The sequence below is a fragment of the Pantherophis guttatus genome, chromosome 1 (assembly GCF_059756535.1).
Source record: "Pantherophis guttatus breed Tessera chromosome 1, ASM5975653v1, whole genome shotgun sequence".
Classification (NCBI taxonomy): Eukaryota; Metazoa; Chordata; class Lepidosauria; order Squamata; family Colubridae; genus Pantherophis; species Pantherophis guttatus.
This window is the reverse complement of record NC_142063.1, coordinates 262,706,927-262,733,601: the sequence shown is the minus strand read 5'-3', so window position 1 is coordinate 262,733,601 and position 26,675 is coordinate 262,706,927. Positions and strand designations below refer to the sequence as shown.

Genomic DNA, 26,675 nt, shown 5'->3' with positions numbered 1-26,675 from the left:
TCATTTTTAATGTGGGCCAGTAAAAAATGACAATAAAGGTTATCTATCTATCTATCTACTACCTATTATCTTTCATGGATGAGCAAAGAAAGCCAAGGAGTCCACCAATCTTTCACCTCAAGATGTCCACTAATTAAATTGTGAAGACAGCATCACTTCCTTGGTCTTGTTCCTGAGGCAATTCAGGACTCAGCAGTGAGGTGAAATACGCCAGCATCTTTTTCCTACCACCTCAAGGACTGAAGTAGAGCACTTTCACATGGCCAATTCTAGCCATGTCTTTGGAGGAATAAATTCCATTACATTCAATTAAACTAATTTCCAAGCAAGGCATTTTCTCAGCCGATGCTGTCTCCCCCTGGAAACAGCTCAAATTGCCTTTCAGTAAAATACCCTGTTACTTAATTATGCTCCAGAGTGATTAGGCAGAAAGGAATCATGTAAGCTATCTGCAACTTTGTCCTTTTCACCAGTTTTCCTGATGGCCACCACAGCTAATCCTATAATAGCAGTTCAAGTTCTGTGATGAAAGGATGAGTTCCTTCCCAATAAAACTAACATAGACAGGGAGATAGTAGAATCGTATATTCTTAAATTTATACCAGCGTTACTAAAAAACAATACATGATAATGATGGTCATGATAATGTAATACATGAGATTGTGGTATGGAGTACTTGGCATGAATTACATACAGTAAATCATCAGATAAACTGTTCCTCCAAGGCAGACCATAAAAATATACAACATATGGAAATTAAAACCTATGAAATCACCATGTCCGTAGTCTTCCAAGGACCAGTAAATTTTGTTGCCACTTTTGAGATCTGGTGTAATGAGGTGTGTGTGTGTGTGTACACACACACACATGCTTGACAACTTTAGCAATGAGTGAGTTGTGCACACATTCTCCTATCCTATTTTCATCTTAGACACCTGCATATGCCAAGATCTTTTGACGAATGCTCTGGTACATACCTGTAAGAAAGATTGAAATAGTTTCATAAATAATAAAGGATACCAACAAAATTGAGGAGATTTTTTTTCTTTTCACTGTTCTCTGGAAGGGGAGGTAGCTGCTGAGCACAATGGCCACAGGCTCTATAATTAATCTCCCCATGTTTATCCAACAACTATAGGAAATTACCCTTGAGTACAAGGGCCACGTTCAATCCGTTCATTAGATATGCAGATCGTGCCATTCTGACATCTTGGGATGGAATTAACTTCTAGCCATGGCTTTCTAATATTGTAGCAGGCTTTTTCCTGTTCCTGACAGAAGCGATCCAATTAAAATGGCCATCAAAGCTGTGTTGAACTGTATTACACTGTTTCTCATTAATGTCACTTTCACTTTTCTGGTTCAGGGTTGAAGATGTTCCTTACTAATGTTTGCTAAATTCTGACCTCATAGACAACAATTTAAAATTATATTTTTGTCTTGTAGCAATGGAAGCACTGAATTTCTTTGCTGTTGTATTTCTTCCACACCCAGGAATATTTGTAGAGTGTGATCAGGAAGGTCACTGTTTTTTCATGATCTGCACATAAAAAACAAGCGGAATTTTGGTCACTTTGCTGCAGCCACAATCTTGACCTTTTTTGGCCATATCATGCAGACACCAATGCCTACAGCTCATAAATGTTTTTGACTAAATTCTTTCCCCCCCTCACCCCCAGCGTTCATTGTCCTCACTGCTATGAAGGACTAAGGGAAATGTAGTTCCTTCAGTCCTTTCATCATCCCCTGCCTACCTCAGGAAGGGATATGGCCAGTGGTGGGATTCAAAATTTTATACTACCATGGTGGGCAGTGGCTTAGTGGGCATGGCTTGGTGGGCATGACATGGGTGTGGGCTTGGTGGGCATGGCAGTTCCGTGGGCGTGGCTTGGTGGGCATGAAATGGCATGGCTTGGTGGGCATGGCAGGGGAAGGATACTATAAAATCCCCATTCCCACTCCACTCCAGGAGAAGGATACTGCAAAATCCCCATTTCCTCCCAATCAGCTAGGACTCAGGAGGCAGAGAATAGATGCAGGCAGGGCCAGTCAGTGATGGTGATGGGTTGCCCCCGGTTCGAATTGGTTCTATAGAACCAGTAGTAAAACTGGCGGGAGGCTCCGCCTACTGACCCTGACATCATCAAAACGCTTCTGCGGATGCACAGAAGCTTCTGCGCTTGCACAGAAGAGCATGCGCACGCACAAGCGAACCGAGCGTGTGCACGCAGCCCCATTGCGAACCGGTAGTAAAGGTAAGTAGAACCCACCCCTGGGTGGTATTTACCGGTTCTCTGAGCTACTCAAAATTTCCACTACCGGTTCTCCAGAACTGATCAGAAAGTGCTAAATACCACCTCTGGATATGGCATTTAAATCAGCTTAGCTGAGTTTTGGTTGGTATTAAAAAGATTGATAAATTATTCTATCAGATCAAATGTTGATTAAGATAATTGAAAAATCCCCATTCTATGTTCTTTGATAGGCAACATTCTATTAAATGTATGGCTTTACAAGCAATTGCCCCCCCTTTTTTAAAGCAATTTTGATATGCAATATTCTTAAATATGTCAACTCATCTGAATGTACATCATTCTGAAACATGAAGGGCTTTGTGTACAATTTGGAGTAGAAAAGAAATATGCTAGAAACATCCATGAATTTTACTATGTCCATGCCACAATGAATTTTGTTTTGGCGGATTGTACTACAGTTTTCAATGTCTCCATGATTTCTTTTCCTTTTTACAGCCCTGTCAGGGAGTGCTGTGATCTCTCCTTGGAAGTACTTTGAACTTTGTGCATTATTTTTATTCTGAGTTGCTATGTAATGAAAGGAGACAGATAGTCAAACGCTGAATATATAGGCCTCAGGTTTCTCTTGTTTCTATCCTATCAAAGCACAGACAAGTTTGCAGGCGGACCTGAGTCACTAATTTATGGATTTCTACTCATCCTCCAACAATTTTGCATTTGCCCATAATTCTAGGATGAGTCTACTGATATAAGTCTGAGCCTTTCAATTTCAGTGACCTCTAGTATATTGCCTGGGCTGCTACAAAGATTAATCAACTCTATTTTTTTCTTTAAAAAAACAACAGCCCTCTATTAGCTCTTCTAGAAAAGTTATTAGCCTGATTAGATAGTTAACAACAGCATCTCTCTCTCTCTCTCTTTACCTAAAAATTAAAGCTCTCAACTTAGAACCCTATGTAGCAATTAATTATGAGTCTGTGCTGCATTTAAATATTTTCCCACTTCTGTTGCATTAAATAGGCTTTATAACTCCCCAGAATTTTTTGTAATTTGTCAACTACTGGACTCTTTCCATTACATTTGTTATTTATTGCCTGCACTGTGTTTTGTAATTTATTTTTTGGCATCATTAATCCACAAGGCACTTTCATTGTGCATTAAATTTTGTGCATATCTATTCTTCCCAAACATTGAGAATAGAATTGGATAGAAATTCCCGTACATAAATAGATGCTATCAAAAATTCTGTTTCTTTATCAGCTTGAGGGAAAATTGAATGACTGTATTCAGAAGTAATTATAGAATAGTTTTTACTCCTTTGAAGTAATATTCCCTCCTGTTTTTCTGAAAATCATAAAGATTTTTAAATGGAACAATGGGAAAATATGAAAGACTTTACATTATGTTATAGTCTTTAAAAGAATTTTTATAAAATGATACACTGTTGGTATATGACACTAGAGAAATTGTCTGAATTGTATAAATGTACCTTCGACCATCTAACATATGGTGGAAATGTGGACACTTTATGGTAGATGTGTGCAAAAGCCAGAAAATTTAGGATATACTGTATTTTTCTGTATATAAGATGCACTTCCACCTCCCCCTAAAGTGGGTGGAAATGTCTGTGCGTTTTATAGAGTGAATGTTGCTGAAGCCCTGCCCACCAACCAGCCCCCACCTTTTGGCCTCTGCCTCCCACCAATTTGTTTCCTTGAAGCAAACAGCAAACAGCCTGGTCAGCTTCAGCACAGCCTGATTTAGTACCAGCAGCTGATTGGCGGTTGGATCTGTCTCCCAGAATACCACCTATCAGCTGCAGGGATCACCATCGCCCATTGCTACCGCCCATTGCTGCTGCCACCTATTGCCGCCTCCGTCCACCCCATTTTCAGCCTCTGTGCACCCCATTTTCAGCCTCCACATGCCCCATTTTTGGCCCGTTCCAGGTGGCGGGAATAGGCAGTGGCAGAGGCAGATTTTTTTTCTTGTTTTCCTCCCCAGGTGCATTTTATAGTCCAGAGTGTCTTATAGTCCAAAAAATACGGTATATACACTAATTCAGGATATTTTAAAGACTAATATTTTAAAGACTAATGTTTTTCAGGGGGTTGGGGATAGAATAGAATAGAATAGATTTTTTTTTATTGGACAAGTGTGATTAGACACACAAGGAATTTGTCTTGGTGCATATGCTCTCAGTGTACATAAAAGAAAAGATACATTCATCAAGAACTATAAGGTACAACACAATGATAGTCATAGGGTACAGATAAGCAATCAGGAAACAATATCAATATAAATCGTAAGGATACAAGCAAGAAAGTTACAGTCATACAGTCATAAGTGGAAGGAGATGGGTGGTGGGAACGATGAGAAGATTAATAGTAGTGCAGACTTAGTAAATACTTTGACAGTGTTGGGGGAATTATTTGTGATGGCGTTCGGGAAAAAACAGTTCTTGTGTCTAGTTGTTCTGGTGTGCAGTGCTCTATAGCGTCGTTTTGAGGGTAGGAGTTGAAATAGTTCATGTACAGGATGTGAGGGGTCTGTAAGGGTTTCACAGCCCTCTTTTTGACTCGTGCAGTATAGAGGTCCTCAATGGAAGGCAGGTTGGTAGCAACTGTTTTTTCTGCAGTTCTAATTATCCTCTGAAGTCTGTGTCTGTCTTGTTGGGTTGCAGAACCAAACCAGACAGTTATAGAGATGCAGATGACAGACTCAATAATTCCTCTGTAGAACTGTATCAGCAGTTCCTTGGGCAGTTTGAGCTTTCTTAGTTGACGCAGAAAGAACATTCTTTGTTGTGCTTTTTTGATGACGTTTTTGAGGGGAACTGATGGATAAGCATCTGGAAAAACTTTATTTATATATATATAATTTTATATAATTGATATTTAAATAATTTAACAACAATCCCATAAATAAAGATTAAAACCACTTCTGAAGTAGTTTCTTATCATCAGTTTCAAAGAAAAGAACTCCAAACTGCACCTTTGGGCAAAGAAGATCAATTATGGGATTATGGACTATTTTTTTCCCCAAGCAGTAAAACTTGGAAGTTTATTTTTTAAGTTAACCCTGTTTACGCTAAAAGGGTAATCTATCATGTTAGGCAGCAGGCAGACATATGTGTCATGGAGATTTTGAAGAAGCTAAATTATTAATATTTTAGACTAAACAGAAACCATGCAAATTACATTTCTTGACACTAGTACTTTCAGTCTCATTTCAGCTTTCTTGTCATCTAAATATGAAATATTTAGATAGAAAGGCATGCTTTTAAAATGATGTCAGGTTCTCTGTGTAATGGATTAGTCACATTTCCCAGTTATAGCTCCTTTCTGATAAACCATTTGTCCAATTCTCAATGTTGTGAAGGTATTCAAACATTTATTCTTTGCCATTCCTTTGGTTCCAATGAAACATGATTGGAATCAATTACTAAAAACTGCCCCATCTGGTTTCAGAAATATGATGGCGTCCTCCTGATCTCCCAGACAAGGAGAAACTGCCAAGGCCTGTGACTGCATTGTCATCAAGTAAGGTGACAGTCAAAGACAGGAGTGGCACAAACAGATTGAGACAAGCAAGGGCAAAAGGGCCATTAAAATCAAAATCGTTCTGTCATCTTCATTCAGTTCATTCTGAGTTACAGAACACAGGAGGGATCCTACTGGAAAGGTTCAACCTCCCCTTGAAAAGTGCTTTTAAAAATAACACTATTAGACCTCCTCAACAATGCTATAAGGGATACGGTGGTTCAGTGGCTAAGACAGTGAGCATGTTGATTAAAAGGTCAGCAGTTCAGCAGTTCGAATCCCTAGTGCCACATAATGGGGTGAGCTTCCATTACTTGTCCCAGCTTCTGCCAACCTAGCAGTTCAAAGGCACGTAAAAAATGCAAGTAGAAAAATAGGAACCACCTTTTGTGGGAAGGTAACAGTATTCTGTGCACCTTTGGCGTTTAGTCATGCCAGCCACATGACCACGGAGACATCTTCGGACAGCGCTGGCTCTTTGGCTTTGAAATGGAGATGACCACCGCCCCCTAGAGTTGGGAACAACTAGCACATATGTGCAAGGGGAACCTTTACCTTTACCTTTAGCAATGCTATCTGTACAAATAACAACAAGCAGGGAGGAAACCCCCCCAAAATGTAATTGCATGGTTCCAATAGGTTTTTTTTTATGTTGAATCTGTAGCTTTAAATTCATTCTTTGCCTCTGGTGAGGACTTACTACATTACTTTACACAAACAGTTCCTTGTCTCATGCTCAACACCCCCATGTACAGTGTGCCATCTACTTCATGAGATTGCTGTATGGATTTTTTCACTTGATTTTGTAAGGTTTGTAATGAAATTCAACAATTTTTTTTAAAAAAAACCTTCATTTCAAGGTTGGAGTATAAGATTCTCTGAGTTTGACCTGGGCCTCAAAGAACTCTAGAAATTGGAGTATCAGATAAGGATTTTATGCATTAATTGTCTGTCTGATTGATTGATTGACGTACATACTCTGTAATGATTTTATCCAGTTTCATATGCAATGATAAATTTATAAATCAAGGTCCCTGCATCAATGGTTTTGCATTTCCCTCTCAGGTCACTGACGTAAGGATGTGGCCAGCTAGACAAAGTGCACTCCCACAATTACTTGATGGGAATGAAGTGTCATGAATTTGTACTTGGCATATTGTTTTGAGTCTCATCATTTGTGCCTCAAGTGATTCATCTAGGTTGTTCAATGATCCACAATTTATTTTCTTGGCTATCTAGGACAGGGGTCCCCAACACCTGGTCCATGGACTGGCACTGGGCTGTGGCATGCCAGAAACTGGGCCACACAAACAAGCGAAGCCCATCTGTGAGATGCAGGCAGCATGCAAAACCACACCCCCTCCAACAGAGGTTGGTTTCAGCAGGTTCTGATCAGTTCTGGAGAACCGGTAGCAGAAATTTTGAGTAGTTCGGAGAATCGGTAAATACCACCTCTGACTGACCCCGCCCCCATTTATTCTCTCCCTCCCGAGTCCCAGGTGATCAGGAGGAAATGGAGATTTTGCAGTAACCTTCCCCTGGATTGGGGTGGGAATGGAGATTTTGCAGTAGCCTTCCCCTGTCACGCACACCAAGCCATCCTGTTGTGATCAAGGCCCAAGTAATGATTACCAAACACAATTCAGTCCTCAACAAACTTATTTTATTAAAACAGCTGAGAATTAATTCATTCTCAGCTTAGTCCAAAACAAAATTCTTAATAACCAGTCTGTCAGCCTTATCACCAACCTTTGATGTCTTTGGCAATCTGCCAAAGGCTTTTCTTGGCAAAACCCCCACAAAGTTCAAGAGACGCTGACAAGAAGCCTAGGAATCAACGTTGCTTTTCTACAAAGAACCCAATGGCTCGTTGCTGCTCTTTTAAGCCTTATGGGAGTGGCCAATCATCTTCTGGCCTTACTCCTGAGTTGTCCTTTTTTCTTCAGCTGCTCTTGCCTTCTGGCAGCTCTTTGCATGCATGCAAAGAGGCTCCTCCTGTTCCTCTGCCTCTCTGCCTCTCTGCCTCTCTGCTATCCACTTCTGGAGGCTCCGGAGTCTGCGCATTGCTCCCAGATGGCCCTGGCCCCATCTCTGCCTCTGATGCAGAGCCCTCATCCAGGCCTTCCCCTGACTCCAGGACTGACCCATTGTCCTCCCCAGCCTCCTCACTGTCTGACTCTGCTGCCAGGTCCGCAGGCTGCTGACGGACCACAACAACGCCCACCAAGCCACGCTCACAGAACCTTTAGTAAAAAATTTTGAAACCCACCACTGCCCTCCAGTCGGTGGAAAAAACTCTGTCCATGGAACCCGTCCCTGGTGCCCAAAAGGTTGGGTGCCACTGATCTAGGATACTCTGTGGAGTCTTCCCCAACACCAAGGTTGAAAAGGGGTCAACACTATCTCCATCCTGCTTCTTCAAAGTGCAACTTGATCTTCCATAGAATGTCATAGGGAAAATCAGTGACTGAACAATTCTGATTTTTATAGGTAGAGACATATTTCCACATCTCAATATCTTTTCCAAGACCTTTATGGCTACTCTACCAAGTGCCAAGTGTATTTCTTAACTTCTGGTTTCTTGACTATTGATAGCTGATCCTAAAAGGTAGAAAATATCTCCCACTTCATTATCTTCATTGTCATTTCTAAGACAATTTACTATACCTGTTGACATTAGTTTGGTTTTGTTTAGATTTAAACTTAGTCTTTTTTTAAATCGTGTTCCTTGATTTTCATTATAAGAGCCTGCACAGTTTTTGCATGTTCAGCTATCAGAGTAGCATCATCAGCATCATGCAAGTTGGACAGCATACACATTTAATAAATAAATAAAAAATAATAGAATATTGCAAGTCTGAATGTACATCTTTTCTCAATTATCCAGAGTGATTTAGCAATAATGTCTCATGTTTCTTGAGACATTCATGCTTATCTAACATCTCCCTACCTGTTGTTTTGATTGAACACTGTGATAGCAGTGAATAAATAATTGGATTTGGAATTGCAGAGATTAGTAAGTCTTTCTCCTGCTTCATTTTGGTTTCCTAGGTCATACTGTCCAACAACAACAACATTTTCATCCTTAATATTTCCTGTTTTGACCAATCTTCAATCCATAAGCAGAACATCTTGCCTGCATGCTCTTTTGATTTCAAATTGAACTTGATCCTAAAATTCATCAATTTTTTCATTTCCCGCATCGTTGGAGCATAAATGTAGATAGGATTGTCCAAAAAGTCTAATTGATATTATTCAGCCATTGAATGTTTTGTAACTACATATGTTCTTGCTAAACCCTTCCTACCTATAAAAGCAATACCATTTTTTCTTTGTTTTTCATGTTCTGGTTACATCAAGAAATTAACTTCTGTCAAAAAGTGTTCCAGTCCATCTGAATTAACCTTACTATGCCTAAAATATCAATGTGCAGTTGATCATTTCATCTTTCATTATGTTGAACTTTCTCATATTCATGCTTCGTTCCATGTTGCTACTTAAATTCTCTCTTTTCAGATTTAGAATTTCTTTTCCTGTATGATAATATTAGAAACTACTGTAGATACCCCAGATGCTTTAATATAGCCACATCCTAAATATACCATTAATATTCCAAAAGATCCTGAGCTTTTTCTGAGCCATCCAACCCAAGGGGCCTATCATCTGTCATTAAGTAACTTTCAAATTCCCATTTATCAAAAGTAAATATATAATATATACAGTTTTCATTTTATAAATGCTATTTCCATCTCACTCTCATATGCAAATAAAGCCTGTGATTCTCTTTGAAAAAGGGGAAATGTTATACAGATAAAAATTATGATTATTACGATTAAAAGCATTCAGTGTATGAAGTCTTCTTACATAATTGCAGCCAGATTTGAGAAATTAAATCAAGATTAGTGTCTTTAGAACTGATTAAGGTGGGACGGTGTGGCACATCAATTGGATAGAGTACAAGGAAAATATAGTTTTAGTTTGGATATAATAGATTCTACTTTGTCATTATCAACATTCATCCTTATCTTGCTCACAAATAATCCCAAAATAATACATAATTATTTTGTGTACAATAAATAATCTCAAAATTTACATAAACCCAAACCCAAAAACCTTTTACAACCAGAATTTAAAGTCATGAAGTGCTGTAGAATAGAGTTTGAAATAAATTTGGGACCATTATTTCCCCAAATGGCTCTCTGTTATCTATAATATAGAGGAAAATCTCTAAACTGGTTCCAATGGAAAAGATACTGCTGCAGTAGTGCAGTGGTTAGAGTGCAGTACTGCAGGCTACTTCTGCTGACTGCTGGCTGCCTGCAATTTGGCAGTTCAAATCTAACCAGGCTCAAGGTTGACTCAACCTTCCAACCTTCTGAGGTGGGTAAAATGAGGACCCACATTGTTGGGGGCAATATGCTGACTCTATAAACTGCTTAGAGAGGCTATAAATCACTGTTAAGCGGTATATAAGTTTAAGTGCTATTGCTATTGCTATTGCTACAGTGATAGGATGTCTCTTAACCAGGGAGTTCATTCAGGACCTTGGACAGTCCCAAAAGGTGTTTTATGGCCATGCAAGAATTCAGTGAAAGTACCTGCCTACAACTCTTAAAAATAAGCTTTTCCTGGGATTGGATGGCCGTTCTCTGCTGCTGCTCCCAAAGATGTTGCTGTTTTATCCAAACACCGATAGGTCTCAACTATGCTTTAAATATGAGCTAAAATTTAATAGTTTAGTTTTTTGTTTCAGTTTCTTTTGGCACACTGCTCTAATACACAGAGGCAGAAAAATACTTGAGGAGAAATTGTTATATTATATAGAGGTAATTATATGTGTTGGAAATAGACACTGAATGGCTCCCATAATACTAGTAAATCCTCAATCCATTGTGCTAATGAACTGCTGGAGAGTTTTATTTTTTAAAAAGTCTTTCCAAAGATAATTTTTCTAATGCCTAGATGCTTTTCTAAAATATAATGATAATGCTATAGTGAAAAAAATAAGTAAATTGCAATTTTTCCGTACAGAAAAAAACCTACAGAGACTTTTAACCAGTTTTCACATTGCAAATAGTTTATTGGGTTTGGCTTGAGTCTCTTGGAAACATTAAAACGTTGGGTTGTTTCAGTGTGTTGTAAAATCAGTTGTAAGCCAAGTAAGAGTTACTGTTATTGAGGTAGATATAATCAGACAAAAGTAAGCCCAATGTTGGATGAATCAGCAGGATTCTGCTACAAGGCCTGGAAAAAAATATATATATATGCTAAGGTTATTGCAGTATACATTTTTCCCTTAATGTGCCATTCTATATTGTCTGGCAGATCCTGAAGATTAAACTGAAATACTTTAGCCACTTAATGAGAAGGAAGGACTCACTGGAGAAGAGCCTAATGCTGGGAACGATTGAGGGCAGAAGAAGAAGAGAACGGCAGAGAATGAGGTGGCTCGATGGAGTCACTGAAGCAGTCAGCGTGAGTTTAAATAGTCTCTGGGGGATGGTACAGGACAGGAAGGCCTGGAAGAAAGTTGTCCATGGGGTCACGATGGGTTGGACATGACTTCACAACTAACAACAATACTGTCTGGATATTACTATTATGTGTCCTTGAGGGGGCCTAAATCACAAATATGTATATCATTTGACCTATCAATTGAAAATTGATAATAGTTGAATATGTGAAATAAGCCATTAAAACCAGTATGTTTGATATGTAGCTGACATGAGGAGCTGCGACTTTGATCTACACTTTATTCACTTGTACAATGAACAACTCTTTATTTTTGGCTCCTGTGGACTCTAGTTTTGCTAGGGACAATGAAGCGCTGAGTAGGGTTTGTTCAGAGCAAAGCTAAACTGGGAGTTATAAAAGAGCTCAAAGTCTGGTTCTACAGGTGCTTGGAATGGATTACTCTTGGAGTAAGTCCACACTGAAGTATAAGCTACTTGTCTCCCATGCTGCTGCCAGCTGCTTTGAAAGCCAACCTCAGATGTTCCAGTCTAAATTACAATGAGTTGGCAATCTGACTGGTGGTGTGACTGAGGCCCACATAGTGATTACCAAACACAATTCAGTCCTGAACAAACTTATTTTATTAAAACAGCTGAGAATTAATCCATTCCCAGCTTAGTCCAAAACAAATTCTTCTGCCTTATCACCAAACTCTGATGTCTTTGGCAACTTGCCAAGGCTTTTCTTGGGAAAACCCCCACAAAGTTCAAGAGATGCTGACAAGAAGCACAGGAATCAACGTTGCTTTTCTACAAAGAACCCAATGGTTCATTGCTACTCTTTTAAGCCTTATGGGAGTGTCCAATCATCTTCTGGCCTTACTCCCGAGTCATCCTTTTTGCTTCAGCTGCTCTTGCCTTCTGGCAGCTCTTCACATGCCTGCACTAGGAACAGGCTCCTCCTGTTCCTCTGCCTCTCTGCTGTCTGCTTCTGGAGGCTCCGGAGTCTGCGCATTGCTCCCAGATGGCCCTGGCCCCATCTCTGCCTCCAACGCAGAGCCCTCATCCAGGCCTTCCCCTGACTCCAGAACTGGCCCATTGTCCTCTCCAGCCTCCTTACTGTGCAACTCTGCTGCCAGGTCCGCAGGCTGCTGGCGGACCACAACAACTGGGCTGGTGCTCAGCCTAGACTTTTGCTATTATAAAACAATTAATCACCCCATTTTTCACCCTTCCCATCCCATCACTGCCTGGTTCCTTTGCGGACCACTCTACAAGTGCCTGTACAAGTGTTCTCTCTTCTCTGGTTCATATGCCTTTGCTTTCCCAGATGTTTGCATGGAAATACCTTCAAAACCCTTCTCCGTTTTCCCCTACTTCTTTATCTTATCTTAGTCTCTTCTTAATACATAATATATCACCATCTGCCCTTTAAATCTTAATTTCTTAGCATTACTTCAATTAAATAAATAAATAACTTTATTGTCATTGTATGGGTACACAGTATACCCATACAACGAAATTCACTTAATACCCAAAGACCAGGTCCAACACACATAACAATTCCCAAACACACTCCCACCCACCACAATTCTCCACCCCTAAACCACCGAAACATCCACACAACAGACCAAGTAATGCTGTCCAACAGCTCACTGATGGTGGCCCTTTAGTTCATTGTTGAGTGAATTATAGCTCTGGGATATAAAATATTCAGAAAACATGTGGTCCAAGTTTTAATTGTTCTGTATCTTCTGCCAGAAGCCAACAGTCCAAAAAGATTGTAAGCAGGATGGGAAGAGTCTCTGAGAATGTTATGCAACTTTCTCAAACAGTGAGATTCAAAAATGTTGTCCAGGGCTGGTAGCTGGAGTCCGATGATATTCTGGGCAGTTTTAATGATTCTCTGTAGAGCTTTTTTGTCCACTACAGAGCTGCTCCCATACCATGCAAAAATACCATATGTCAGAACACTCTCAATGGTGCTGCGATAGTAAGACAGAAGTAGATGTGGAGATAGATTTATTTTCCTGAGCATTCTCAGGAAGTACAGCCTCTTCTGTGCCTTCTTCACAAGCATCTTAGCATTCATAGTCCATAGCATTAATTATCTTGTTTCTCCATTTGTAAAATATATTTCTCAAAATCCACATCACACTTTTTGGCTATGTATTATGTATTAAGAAAAGAAAAAAGTAGGGAAAAAAGAATATTATGGCAGAAGTTGAAATATGTAAATTGTATTTGGAAAAAACAACAAAAAAAGAAGATTGGAATAGATTATAAAAATCAAGATATAACTATGTTATAAATTCTATAGGATGTGACCCGGTCAATACTCTGTTCATAAAATATGTATATGAAAAAAAGAAAAATTAATAAAACTTGTTTTTTTAAAAAAACAAAACCCTCTCTGTATTATCTCTGTGGATACCAATTCAGACCTTTTTTAATTTTTTTCTATAACATCCATTCCTTTATTATGATACTATTGGAAAGAATATTGACAGGCCATGACGAGCTAGCAGAAAAGGAAAAAAATTTGGGGTAGAGTGGGTTGTTTCATCTATATAATGATCAGAGAAAACAATGAAGGATTCTGAAGTGAAATGCTGGCTCAAGGAATAATGTAGTTGAGAAAACTTTGGATTCTTGGTCTAAAGATAGGAGTTTATCTGGTAAGAGATGGAAAAACTGGAAAGACTCATAAACATTGGAAAAATATGTTTCTAGGGTGTCAAACCATGTAGTAGGACTCTCTATTACTATTATCCTTCAATTTTTTCCTATTACCTATTCCTTAACCATCTTATGACTATCCTTTGTTGTTTGTATCTTATGATTTATGTTGATTGCTTTTATTTAGTATCTTATGACTATCACTGAGTGTTGTATCTTATGATACATGATGATTTCATTATAATTATAATCATGATTTATCACTTGTTGCTAGTATGTACACTGAGAGCTTATGCACCAGAAACAAATTTATTGTGCGTCCAATCACTCTTGATTTCTATTCTATTCTATTCTATTCTATTCTATTCTATTCTATTCTATTCTATTCTATTCTATTCTATTCTATTCTATTCTATTCCATTCTATTCCTGAAGATTGGCATATCTGAACAACTTCTACCTTCCTTTCTTATCTGGAGTGTTCTAGAAAAATGAAACAAAAAAAAAGCAATATATTCACTTTGCGGAAGAAGAAAAAGAGAAAAAAGTGGGGAAACCAGTAGTATTAATTTTTGTGCACCATTAGGCATACAAGCCCCAGCATGAGCATGAACTGAAGAAGCAGAATTCAAATTCCCTGCTGCTTGCAGTAACCTTCTACTTGCTTCCAAGAATTCTCCAGGAATATATAAATTATCCTAACAAGAGGCAAAGTTCAACTTGAATGCAAATCATCCCAATGATTTGGGCTTAAGATTGCTCGGATCAGAAAAGAGCAGTTTTAAATCAAAGCTGGAAAAGAGAGGTATGGGGTGCATTAGCAAAGGATGGGAAATGAGAGGAAGATGATGTCATTTGTTCCTCTACTCAGAACTGGTGAGATGCTCATACTGGTGATGAGCCAAGCAAAATATGCAGATCATCTTGGGTCAACCCCAAAAAGCATATGTAGATGTAATGTGGATATTACAAATAGAAATCGCTATTGAATTCAGCTTCTAAACAGTGGGAGTGGGTGGGAGAAAACCAAAAAATCATTCTTAGGTTCAAGCTGAAAGATTCAGATGATAACTTAAAATACCTCAAAGAAAAAAATATCTTGGCTAAAAACCTGCGTAATGTTATTCTGAGGCAATTTATGTAATTGCATTGAGACTTAATCCTTTGATGGAGGGAAGTATTTCAGTGGTTGAAATACCACTGAAAGCAACTCAGGTTGGCTGAGTTGCTTTCTATCCAACTGGCTTTCAAGCAAGATTGATGAACATGCCTCATTTTGTGCCTCATAGTCTCTGAGGAAAGTTACAGAGACTGAATAAGTCTCAGGTGGCTTGTTCCACTCTTATCATAAACTAAACACAAAGCACCATGGCTGCCTTTATACATTGCATTAAGCTAAAATGAAACAAATCACATTATAAGACATGCGTGGACCTGATGATTGTTTGAAATATTGAAGGACTGTCAAAGATTTGAATCCTCTACTTGGGATGTTTTTGTAACATAAAAGGCAAAATTCTTAGCTTTGCCTTTGCTGCCTTAGACTGAGGAAGCAGGTTGTTTAACAGCAGCCAACATTGTTTTGCTTATTTTTTTTTAAAAAAAGTGTATTTACAGCAGAGTTGAAAACTCAGACCAAAGCATGAACTTGTGGCTCCTTGAACTTTTCAGCAAATGCAAATACTGGAGCCACCTCTCACTACTCCACTGTCAGTAGCAAATTAACAATTTTGAGTACATGAAGTCTCATCTATTTCTGCCTTGAAGTCACACTGCAATGGTAGGTTTCAAATTTTTTTACTACCGATTCTGTGGGTGTGGCTTGGTGTGCGTGGCATGGCTTGGTGGGCATGGCTTGGTGGGCATGGCAGGGAAGGATACTGTAAAATCTCCATTCCCGTCCCACTCTAGGGGAAGGTTACTGCAAAATCCCCATTTCCTCCCGATCAGCTGGGACTCGGTAGGCAGAGAATAGATAGGGGTGGGGCCAGTCAGAGGTGGCATTTACCGGTTCTCCAGAACTGGTCAGAACCTGCTGAAACCCACCTCTGTCACACTGGCATAGTAGTCAAGGCTAACACTAAAAAGCTAAAAAACAGAAGACTGAGTTCTAATCTCACTTTAGGCATAAAGCCAGCTGGATGAATTTAGACCAGTTGTTCTTTCAGCCTTAGGTAGAACACAAAAGCAACCCACTGCTGAAAAATCTTGCTATGAAAACTGCAGGGACTAGTCCAGGCAGTTGCTAAGAATCAACATTAATTTGAACACACAAGACGTTTAAAAACAAACTCCAAATATTCTGCAATATCAGGGTTTTCGGTATTATTCCCTGCAGAGAGACCATGGTCCCCGAGACAAAGCATATGTAAACCTTGGAGGCCAAAAATGATTTGTTTTAAAAACAAGTAGCCTCGAGGCAAACATTTGATCATCCCTAATTTATAATTACTTTTTAAAAAATTATTCCAATGAATATTAAATACTATTTACAGCAAAGATGCAGAGATATTTTTAAAACCAGAGATAAATAGCAGCATCTAAATTGAGAAAAGAACCTTCAAAAACAGCCTTAATTCATGCATTGTTGTTGCCTAATCAGAAAAATCTTTAAGTAACAGGAAAACAGAGGGAAACCTGAAATGTTTGGAAGCCAACACTATAAAGTGAATTGCATTGCACAAAGAATTTATAACTAAAAATTAATCAGAATAATTTGCGTTCAAAAAGAAGAAAGTAATCTCAAAAGGAAAAGGCACCAAAAAGAAAGAACAATTAGGAAAAGAACTCCAATGGAAAATAGTAGCTTATTGGCCAGGGGTGGGTTCTAAAATTTTTTACTACCGGTTCTGTGGGCGTGGCTTATTTTATGGGTGTGGCTTGATGGTCATGTGACAGTGGGCGTGGCTTGATGGCCATGTGACTGGGTAGGCATGGCCAATTCAATGTCATTCACATCAAGGGGTGCCTCGACTGGCCCCTCCCCTCCCAGCCATTCCTTGTCACACCCAGCCTCAACGCATCTATAGTTCTGTAAAAATGTTGTTCACCTTTTTCAACTTTATTATCTACATACTATAGATGCACTTTCATGGACCACTGAAAGGAAGAAATGGCACACATGCTTTGCCCGAGTGTGATAGGCAACAGACTTTTAAGGGGCTGCCAGAAAGAAGGAGGGGTGGCAATATATTTTCCAAAGCACCAGAAGACAAAACAAGAAGAAATGGATGGAAACTGAACAAAGCAACCTAAAACTAAGGAGAAACCTCCTGACAGTGTGAACCTATATAGGTGCAGAAATATTTCAGTCATAATTTCACATATAAAATAGCCATTCATGTAATACAACCTGCATATTGTTCAAAACAGTCATTAGTATTATGACTGATGTTTGACAGCAAGCCTAAAAGTCAAAGATTACAAGAGTGCTTCTTTCTCTGTATGTATACAAAACATCACATACCAGGAATAGCATATTAAGATGGAAAATATTGGCTCTTTTAAAATAAAGCCAAATCCAGCCAAAGATGATCCAGACAAATCCATTGATTATATTTAGAATAGAATAGGGTACCAAGTTTTATTAATAAATTGTTCAATCAGTCAAGGAACTCTTCAGGTTGCAGCCAAAGACAGGTTACTATGTGTCACAAGTTTCATTCCCTAGAAAGATGGATGATGTTACCTCCATGAAATTATGAAACAAATGGCAAATTGTTATTAGCAGCCATATTGCACTCAGGAATTAAATTGTGCCTCATCAGAGGCAAACATCTAACTTCTGTCTTTTAAATACAGATCCAGTGCTCACTCACTACAGCAAAAATGATGACCCAAATGAGTGGATGAGGAATCACACATTATAGAGCAGGGGTGTCAAACTGGCGGCCTGTGAGCCAGATGCATCACACACAGGCCACGCTCACCCCGGATCCGCAAAGGTAAAAAAAATGTCGTGATACGTCACGATACGTCATGTGATGCGATCAAGTTTGACATCCATATTATAGAGGGAAGGGGTGTCCCTCACAATTCAATCAAACTTATTCATTCATTCATTCATTCATTCATTCATTCATTCATTCATTCATTCATTTATTTATTTATTTATTTATTTATTTATTTATTTATTTATTTATTTAGTCATATTTCTATGCTGCCCACTCTCTGAGGACTCTGGGCGGCTTACACCAAAGACAGTATACTAAATAGCATATTGCCCCTTAACAATCTGGGTCCTCATTTTACCCACCTCGGAAGGATGGAAGGCTGAGTAAACCTTGAGTCAGTGAGATTTGATCCGCTGATCTGCTGAACTAGCAGTCAGCTGAAGTAGCTGCAGTACTGCACTCTAATCACTGCACCACTCGGCTTGATGAGGCCTCAATGTCTTTACCTCAATGAGGGAAAGACAAATGCCCATAAAGAAATCCAGAAAGAAATCCATTAATATAGTATTAATTGGCAGGGTTGTGAGCACTCATAGACAACTGAAAGGGATGAATGAATTCTCTTTGGGCTGCATGCGCAGGAGCCTCCTTGCAATCCAAAAGAAGAATCTTACTGCAGCAGAAATAAATCTAAAGTAAAGAACAATTTCCCAACTTGACCCAACACAACCAACCAACCAACCCAGACATGTACTTTATCAGCACAGCAGAACCAGGAGCATCTTTTGCTTTCTGAACTATCATCATGTGATGCTGGATAGTGCATTCTTTATGCTAAGTGTAGAAATTTGAATTTTCATAATAAAAAAATTAGACACATATTGAAATGGATTGATGTCTAGATGAAAGAAATACTACTTGTCTCTGCACATTTTTATATAAAAACTCGATAGCAGTACAATGCAAAAAAAGTGGGGGCTATTAAAAGTGACAGTAAGAAAAATGGCTAAGAATGAATTATCTTCCCACAACATGGTACATCCATAAAAAACCATGTAGTAAATATACTGTTAATCCAGAGAATCATTTCTAAGAGCATCTTCCTACACATACAGTATCTATTGAGAAAGAAGTTTCATTGCTTTCAATAGAGTTATTCTCAGGCAAGTAAATAAAGGTTTTCAGACTAATATGCATTCAGTGAACTAAATTACTATATTATAGACATAAATGTGTGTAGTCCATCTGAGAAAAACAAGAATGTCAAAATTGGGGGGGGGATTCATCTGAATTCCTTCATATTTTGTGAAGATCTCCAGCACCAAAAAAAATATTACCATGGATTGCTTCTACACAGTGACCCCAAAGCTTACATGTACAATACATCATGCCTAGAGGCACACCCATGTAAAATCATGGACAAATTAAACTGGATGTTTCAAATATTTATTCATTTTGCATAGAGTTCTTTCCACTGCTTTAGACAATTTTATAATAGGAAGGGAGGGAGGGAGGGAGAGAGAGAGAAGATAGATAGATAGATAGATAGATAGATAGATAGATAGATAGATAGATAGGTGGGTTTGGGTGGGTGGGTGGGTGGGTGAGTGGATGTATGTATGTATGTATGTATGTATGTATGTATGTATGTATGGATAGATAGATAGATAGATAGATAGATAGATAGATAGATAGATAGATAGATAGATCCTGGTGGGAATATTAGTTTTGATGGGACTTCATTCTGCACCTTTTGAGTATTAATTGTCTTACAGTATCTTAGGCACATAGATCATATTATGACCCTAATACAGCAAGTCTTCCCAGAAATTCCTTTGAGCTCTAATATTTTAACACAATTATGTAGAGCTTTCTAAATTCTGCTAATTATATTAAATACTCGTTGTTGCCATTGTTCAGTTGTAAACTGTGTCCAACTCTTCGCAACCCCATGGCCATGGCACGCCAGGCCTCATGTCCTCCACGGTCTCTCTGAGTTGGCCCAAATTCATGTTCATTGCATCAATGACACTATCTAACCAACTCATCCTCTGCTGTCCCCTTCTCCTTTTGCTTAATCTTTAACAACACCAGAGTCTTAGATACTTTAATACTTAATAATTAAATACTTAGGGCTCTGCTTTCCCAAATTTGTTTCTAAAAATGTGCAAATAAATCTGTTGAAAATTTTAAAAAATATTGAGTTGGATGTTAACATTCCATTAAAATGAATATTGTTGTCTGCCTGATTTATGCATTCAGAGTCATTCCACTGTGAATTTAAAATAAATATTATTTCTTCAGACTATTGAGGATTTTATTGGATAAATTAAGATTATGGTTTGATAACAATGGTTTAATTTACTGGACTTGCAAAAGTACCATTGAGCTTTTACTGTATCTGATCTAAGTATGTGGAATGAAAATTTAATAGAATATTATCCTCCATGGGCTTTACTGGAAAGTTATTTAACTCCACTATAGTTATGGCAGGTTTTTGGGTCAACTAACAGTAGAAAGGGTGTTTTTATATTTATTATTGCATGCCATGAAAATTTTTTGGGGTCTGTTGGGATTTAAGTTGGATTTGGATTTTGAGACTCATATGCAAGTAATTGTTTGGAAAAAAAAATCTACTTTAAAATAGGTGGTAAAATGATTTATTGGAACATATGGGTGGAAGCCAGAGTAGTTAATACGTAATGCTATTTCAAGTGTTTTTCTTGGCTTCAAACTGAATTTCATCTTCTTAATTCACAATAGGGGCAGAATCTTCAACTCAAGTATGCTTTGATGGCTCAGTATGTGGCAGATGCTTTGGCCACTTCAAAGATACCTGAAGTATTTTCTTATATGAAAATATTACTTCATTTTTAATTTTTGTTGCCTTTTTTATCCACTCTTTGTCCTTTTCTGTTGTTGAATGGCTGGTTTTGGTATTTCCCTTTATATATCTTTCATATTTTGTTAATTTTTAGGCACTCGTGTTGTTAAAGATAATAAAATGGGAAAGGCTTCTTGTCAGAAATTATCTTGCCTTTAGCATCTTGCCAACACAGTCAATTATTACATAACTTAGATTTAAATAATTTAGATTTTAAAATGGCTTGGTCTTCATATAAATGTGAGAGAATGCCGCTAACATAGAGTCCAGGATAAATAAAAATTTGCACACTGAATCCATGCCTTCCTTTCCAAGGCTGTCATCTCTGTGATAGATAGGCCAGACTACTAAACCACAGAAAACTCAGCAAACTCTGATGTGTGGCTTGGGAGTGACACTGGATCAACCAACAACTGTACATTCCTGAAATAGCTGGTGACACCATTTTAATGCAAGTTCCATATTGTCAATCTACAGTGGGAAAGTTTCCTGCATCAGGAAATCAGCTGTGCTGGTTCAATGTGCAGGAAAACTCCCCCCCTCCCAGATCGTTCTTTCAAAGAGGAGCCTGCAGAGATGCATATCCAAAAATGCGTCCTCCATGGCTTCAGAGTTTCCAGTCTTGCAATCCTGTGCAGGGAAGGCAGACGTTTGCTCCGAAGCTGCGATGGCAGAGCGTTGCACAAGGAGACCTCTGCAGCTACGGTAACATTTCTGAAATGTTAACTTTTAACATCGTACTGGCCACATAGTTTGGGACAAAATAACGGTAAAAAAAATGTGGATAGCTGCTGCTTCAGTATCCTTCAAAAGGCCAGTGCGAGGTGTATGGGGTGTGTCGCTTGGCCTCCTGCTGTTTTTACAGCCGCAATCGATGGCAAAAGCGGCCGAAGTGGCACCTACGAGGCAGCTGTTCCATGGACAGAATTGCCTGCTGTGACCGTCACCATTAGGTAAGGAGGGCGCGAGACGTGTGGGGAACATCACTTGGCCTCCGGCTTCTTTTGCGGTTGCAATCGGCTGTAAAAGCAGCCACACTTGCTAGAGGCAGCGGCCTGAGTGGCATCCGTGAACCACTGTTTCATGGATGGTGGGATGGCCTGCTGTGACCCTTTGGGAAGCTGGTACCAGGGGCCACTTGCCCCGCCCCCTGCCTCATGCCAGTACATGGGGGGGGGAATAAGGCCAAACACTTATTTTGGAGGTCAAAAGAAAATAAGACCCGGTCTTATTTTCAGGGAAACACGGTATCTTGGGGGAGAGATGGGGAAATCTAACAGGTAATAGGAATTACCTTGAGGAAGAGGTGAAAGAGCTGCAACCAAGGCAATACTCAGATAAAAGAAAACTGAACCTGGGACAAAAAAATATAATTTGAGTAAGCAGCTTACATACGATCTTCCCTGACACTCATGAAAATAAAGTTAGGGAGCACAGAAGCATGTTCAGACTCACAAGATTCTGTAATCTTATAATAAAGTAGTATTAGCATTCATAGCATCCAAGTCTGATCTACCTTGAAGTCCAAGTCTCTGGAATCCATTGGAAATCCACTGAAATTGGAAATGAAGTGTAGTAGTAGATGATCTCACAAGGACAGTAGTTCAGTGTTCTTGCCGTCATATCTATTCTGATGAGCCAAATACTTCATACAAGAATCAAATGCAAGGAGTTAATTCTCTTGATGTTTTCTCTGGTTTCAAGCTGGTTTAACAACGGAGTCAGATTCTGCCATTCTTGTTGAATTCCTGGAGTCCATTATATTTTGTTTGTGCCAAGCTATATTGCACGACAACCCACTGTAACTATTAAATGAAAAACAGCAGTAGTGACTGATCCATCCAGGAATCAATTCTGAGTTCTATATAAATATTATACTTTTATAGGCAAACTGTTGTTACATACAAATGTGTACAACTATTTCAATTTGCCACGTCTTAAATAAAAAACAGACTGGAAAGGAAGCCATTTGGAAGAGAAAGAGGAGGAGAGCTTAACTCTTTCCTTGCCGTTTATTTTTCTATCCAATTATTCCTACAGCAACTGGGTAATAAGGCCTGACTTCTTTTGCTGCTGACTGTGATATTTTCACACCATTTAAGGGTCATACTCATAAATCGTGAAAGGATTTTTTTCCCCTCATGTGCCTGAGCCCATCTAAAAAACCAATTTTGATTAGATCTGTCATACTAGGAGTATATTATCAACTATATATTTATTACATATTCTTCTATCCACTAGAATTATAAAGAGAAATTTCTCCCCAAGGCCATTATGGGTTTTTTTTTTTCAAGTGAGCAGTTCAGAAGGAGGAACTCTTACACTCATCCTACAAATAAATTCCTTTGATCTGGAACATGACTAAAAATACAGTTGAGGTTGCAAGCCAGCACGTTAAAACAACTGTGAGGTAAGGATTTTGAATTGCTGTTCTGTTGCAAAGAGGCAGATGACCCCATGTTGTCTTTTCTCTGTTGACTTTTCTTGGCATGCGATTCACCCAACTTCAGTTGAAGGTCTTGAGAAGAGACGTCATCTCATTCAGTCTTTCCTGAAAAGCAATTCTCAACCAATTGATTCTTCTGGCCTTCTTCGATCAGAGCACCAGGATTTCAACCCTGCATCACAGAAAAGGCTTTTGTTTAGAATATTAGCAATGAAAGTGCCATCCTTACCAGATAGCAATAGCAATATCACTTAGACTTACATACTGTTTCACAGTGTTTTACAACCCTCTCTAAGCTGTTTACAAAGTCAGCATATTGCCCGCAACAATCTGGGTCCTCATCAGAGGTGGGTTTCAGCAGGTTCTGACCAGTTCTGGAGAACCGGTAGCAGAAATTTTGAGTAGTTCGGAGAACCGGTAGTAAAAATTCTGACTGGCCCCGCCCCCATCTATTCTCTGCCTCCCAAGTCCCAGCTGATTGGGAGGAAATGGGGATTTTGCAGTATCCTTCCCCTGCCACACCCACCAAGCCATGCCCACTAAGCCATGCCACGCCCACTAAGCCACACCCACAGAACCAGTAGTAAAAAATTTTGAAACCCATTGCTGGTCCTCATTTTACTGACCAAGGAAGTATGGAAGGCTGTGTCAATCTTGAGCCAGTCAGGATCGAACTACTGGCAGTCAGCAAGGAGTTAGCCTGCAGTACTGCATTCTAACCATTGCACCACCATGGCCCTTTCATCTAAATACAGTTTCAAACATTTTAAAGCTAATCTGCTACACAGCAATTATAGCTAGTTCTTAAAGAACTAGTTTTCTGATCCATCTCCTATAGCAATTTGGATTCACTCTTAGTATGTCCTTGGTTGCACTTATTACGTTTCTTATTCTAGATTAGACATATCCAATCCATGACGCACAGGCCACATGCATCCCTGGACAACTAGTAATGTGGCCCAACAAGGTCATAAACTTTTAACATTATTATGCGATTTATATACATTTACTATATTATATATTTTATATGTGGCCCAAGATCATTCCTCTCCATTCCTCTTTACCTTTGACCCAGGCAAGCCTAAAGTTTGGACAACCATGCTCTAGATCAGTGATGGCTAACCTTTTCGCCGCCGTGTGCCAAAAGCGGGGGGAGTGCAGGGGAGGTCGCGCGTGTGTGTGCCCACACCCATAATTCAGTGTCCCCCATGCCCCACCCACTTGTGCATGTGCACGTGACCCCCCCTTCGTGCTTCCCCTGCTATTGACACACGACAGCAAAAAGGTTACCTGTGGGCCTGGTAGGCCTGTTTTTCACCCTCCCCAGGCTCCAGAGGCTTTTTTGGAGCCTGGGGAGGGCGAAAACAGCCTTCCCCACCCCCCGGAGGCCCTCTGGAGGCCGAAAACAGCCAATTTCCTGACTTCCAGTGGGCCCGGAAGGCCCAAAAATCAGCTGGCCGGGATGCGCATGCACGCTGGAGCTGACCTAGGGCAACACTCATGTGCCCACAGATATGGCTCCGCGTGCCACCTGTGGCATGCGTGCCATAGGTTCGCCATCACGGCTCTAGATCTTCATTATAGAAATTATTTTTTTATTTCTTCTCCTTTATTATTACTTAAGTTTTTTTAAAAAAAAAAGCTCTCTAACCCAACTGTGTAAATGGAGCTGTATGTAAAGTTGCATGTTATGGTCACAAATAAGATTACTATTTGAGTATCAGCCAATTTTATTTAATGCTATGGCTACATGTCTATGGAGATTCTCAGTCATCCAGGTCATGGTTGTCTCAAAGATGCTTTTTTCAAGAGGCAACTGGATTTTCTGGTTTTTCTTTGAAGACATTTCGCTTCTTACCCAAGAAACTCTCTCCTCTCTGGCAAGATGCTTCCATTTCCCACCATCCAACCAGAGCTGAAGAAGCTTCTTGGATGAGAAACGAAACGCCTTCAAAGAAAAACCAGAAAGTCCAGTTGCCCCTTGGAAAAAACCTGTGGCTATACATTGCATATTGTTTAATGAAAAAGGATAAATAAATTAGTCTTTTCTGACCTGGTGTCTTCTAGCCTTGTTGCCCTGGGATGGGAGCTGTAGTACAATATAGTACAATAAAGGCACCACATTGGGGAACACTCCTTAAATTTTAAAAAAGTAACAAAATCTTTACACAAAAAAGACACAAGTGATCCTCACTTAGCAACTACAATTGGGACAAGCAATTTGACCACTAAGTGCTGCAATTACTAAGCAGCAAATCATGTGACAGCAACAGGCTTATGTCCTCACTTCACCTTTGGTTAAGTGAAACAACACAGGCACTAAGCAATTAATGTCAAAGCAACTTACGGTTTTATTTATGCCTTCTCTATTAACTCTAATTGTCACAAGCTGGTTGTGAAGCGTGTGAATGGTGATCGTGTGACAGTTGTAAGTGTGCGCTGGTTGTGAAGCAGCCAAATGACAGTCATATGACTACAACAATGCTGTGATGATTACAAATGCAAAGATGGATTGCAAAGGTACCTGTAGTTGGAGAATATACTATAGGCTATTTCTTTCTGTTGATGGGAGGATTCACACATTTGTTATTTTATTTATTTCAATCATAGAGCACCAGAAAAAAAAAATAAGTAAAAAAGAAAGTACTGTATAAGTTACCGTACATAAAATGCAAACATATATCATAAGCTTGTCAGAACAATAAAAGCCAAACCTGTGTGATAATTAAAATGTTTAGGCAGTTAATATTGGAATCAGTATTGTGTCTGTTTTCCCCCCCTAGCTTAACAAACTACTACCACATTTTAGCACCTGGACTGAAATGTAAAGAGGAAGTGAGCAACTGCTTCTTTGACACCCAGATAAGATGAGCAGGAGGAGGCAATTATCAAACAGCAAAGATATTGATAGAGCACCAAGCTTAAGATATCTTGATTCTCCTGGTTCAGAGCCTCATGGGGTTTCCAATTCAGGTAGTATAAAATGATGTACAAAAAAATATGACATGACACCAATGCAAAATAGGTTTTTAATTCTTGCATACTATAATAGTTACAATTATCTTGCTACTGGTAGAAAAATAAATCTGAAGCTTCAGAACGACAGACCTAAAGCTATGCACAGTTTAACTTTAATCTGTAATCCTATTTTCCAGCATTTTTTCCCCTGCTCCTCCTTTACCCTGCTAAGAATGTCAAAGTTTGCTCAAATCGAACAAGAAAATGGTAACTAACCAATTAGAAGGCAGCCCTTTTTTTGTGTACCTTAGCAATAAAGTCTGGCCACTACTTACAAATTATGATTGGCCTCTATGTTTATAAATGATCCAATATTCAGAGCTGCTGAGCACACACAAATCCTTAATTCCATGTTTAAAATATTTCAGCAGTAGAGGCTTTTTTTTTTTGCAATATAAATTAGATTTAGAAGCTTAGCTACATAAAGTGAATTGCTAAGTTTTTGAGCATCAGTAAAGAAGCTCAAGGAGGCAGAGATTAAACATTCATTTTATTACAGGGTAATT

At 39.1% G+C, this 26,675-nt stretch overlaps 1 long non-coding RNA gene across 1 annotated transcript; it reads right to left on the bottom strand.

The window, feature by feature from the left end:
* Positions 1–572: 572 nt before the first annotated feature.
* On the bottom strand, positions 573–22,451 carry LOC148116836 (uncharacterized). Its single transcript, XR_015733874.1, has 2 exons — positions 22,222–22,451; positions 573–1,540 (listed from the first exon to the last, which is right to left on the bottom strand). It is a non-coding gene; the product is annotated as an uncharacterized LOC148116836 (long non-coding RNA).
* Between the last annotated feature and the right edge of the window lie 4,224 nt (positions 22,452–26,675).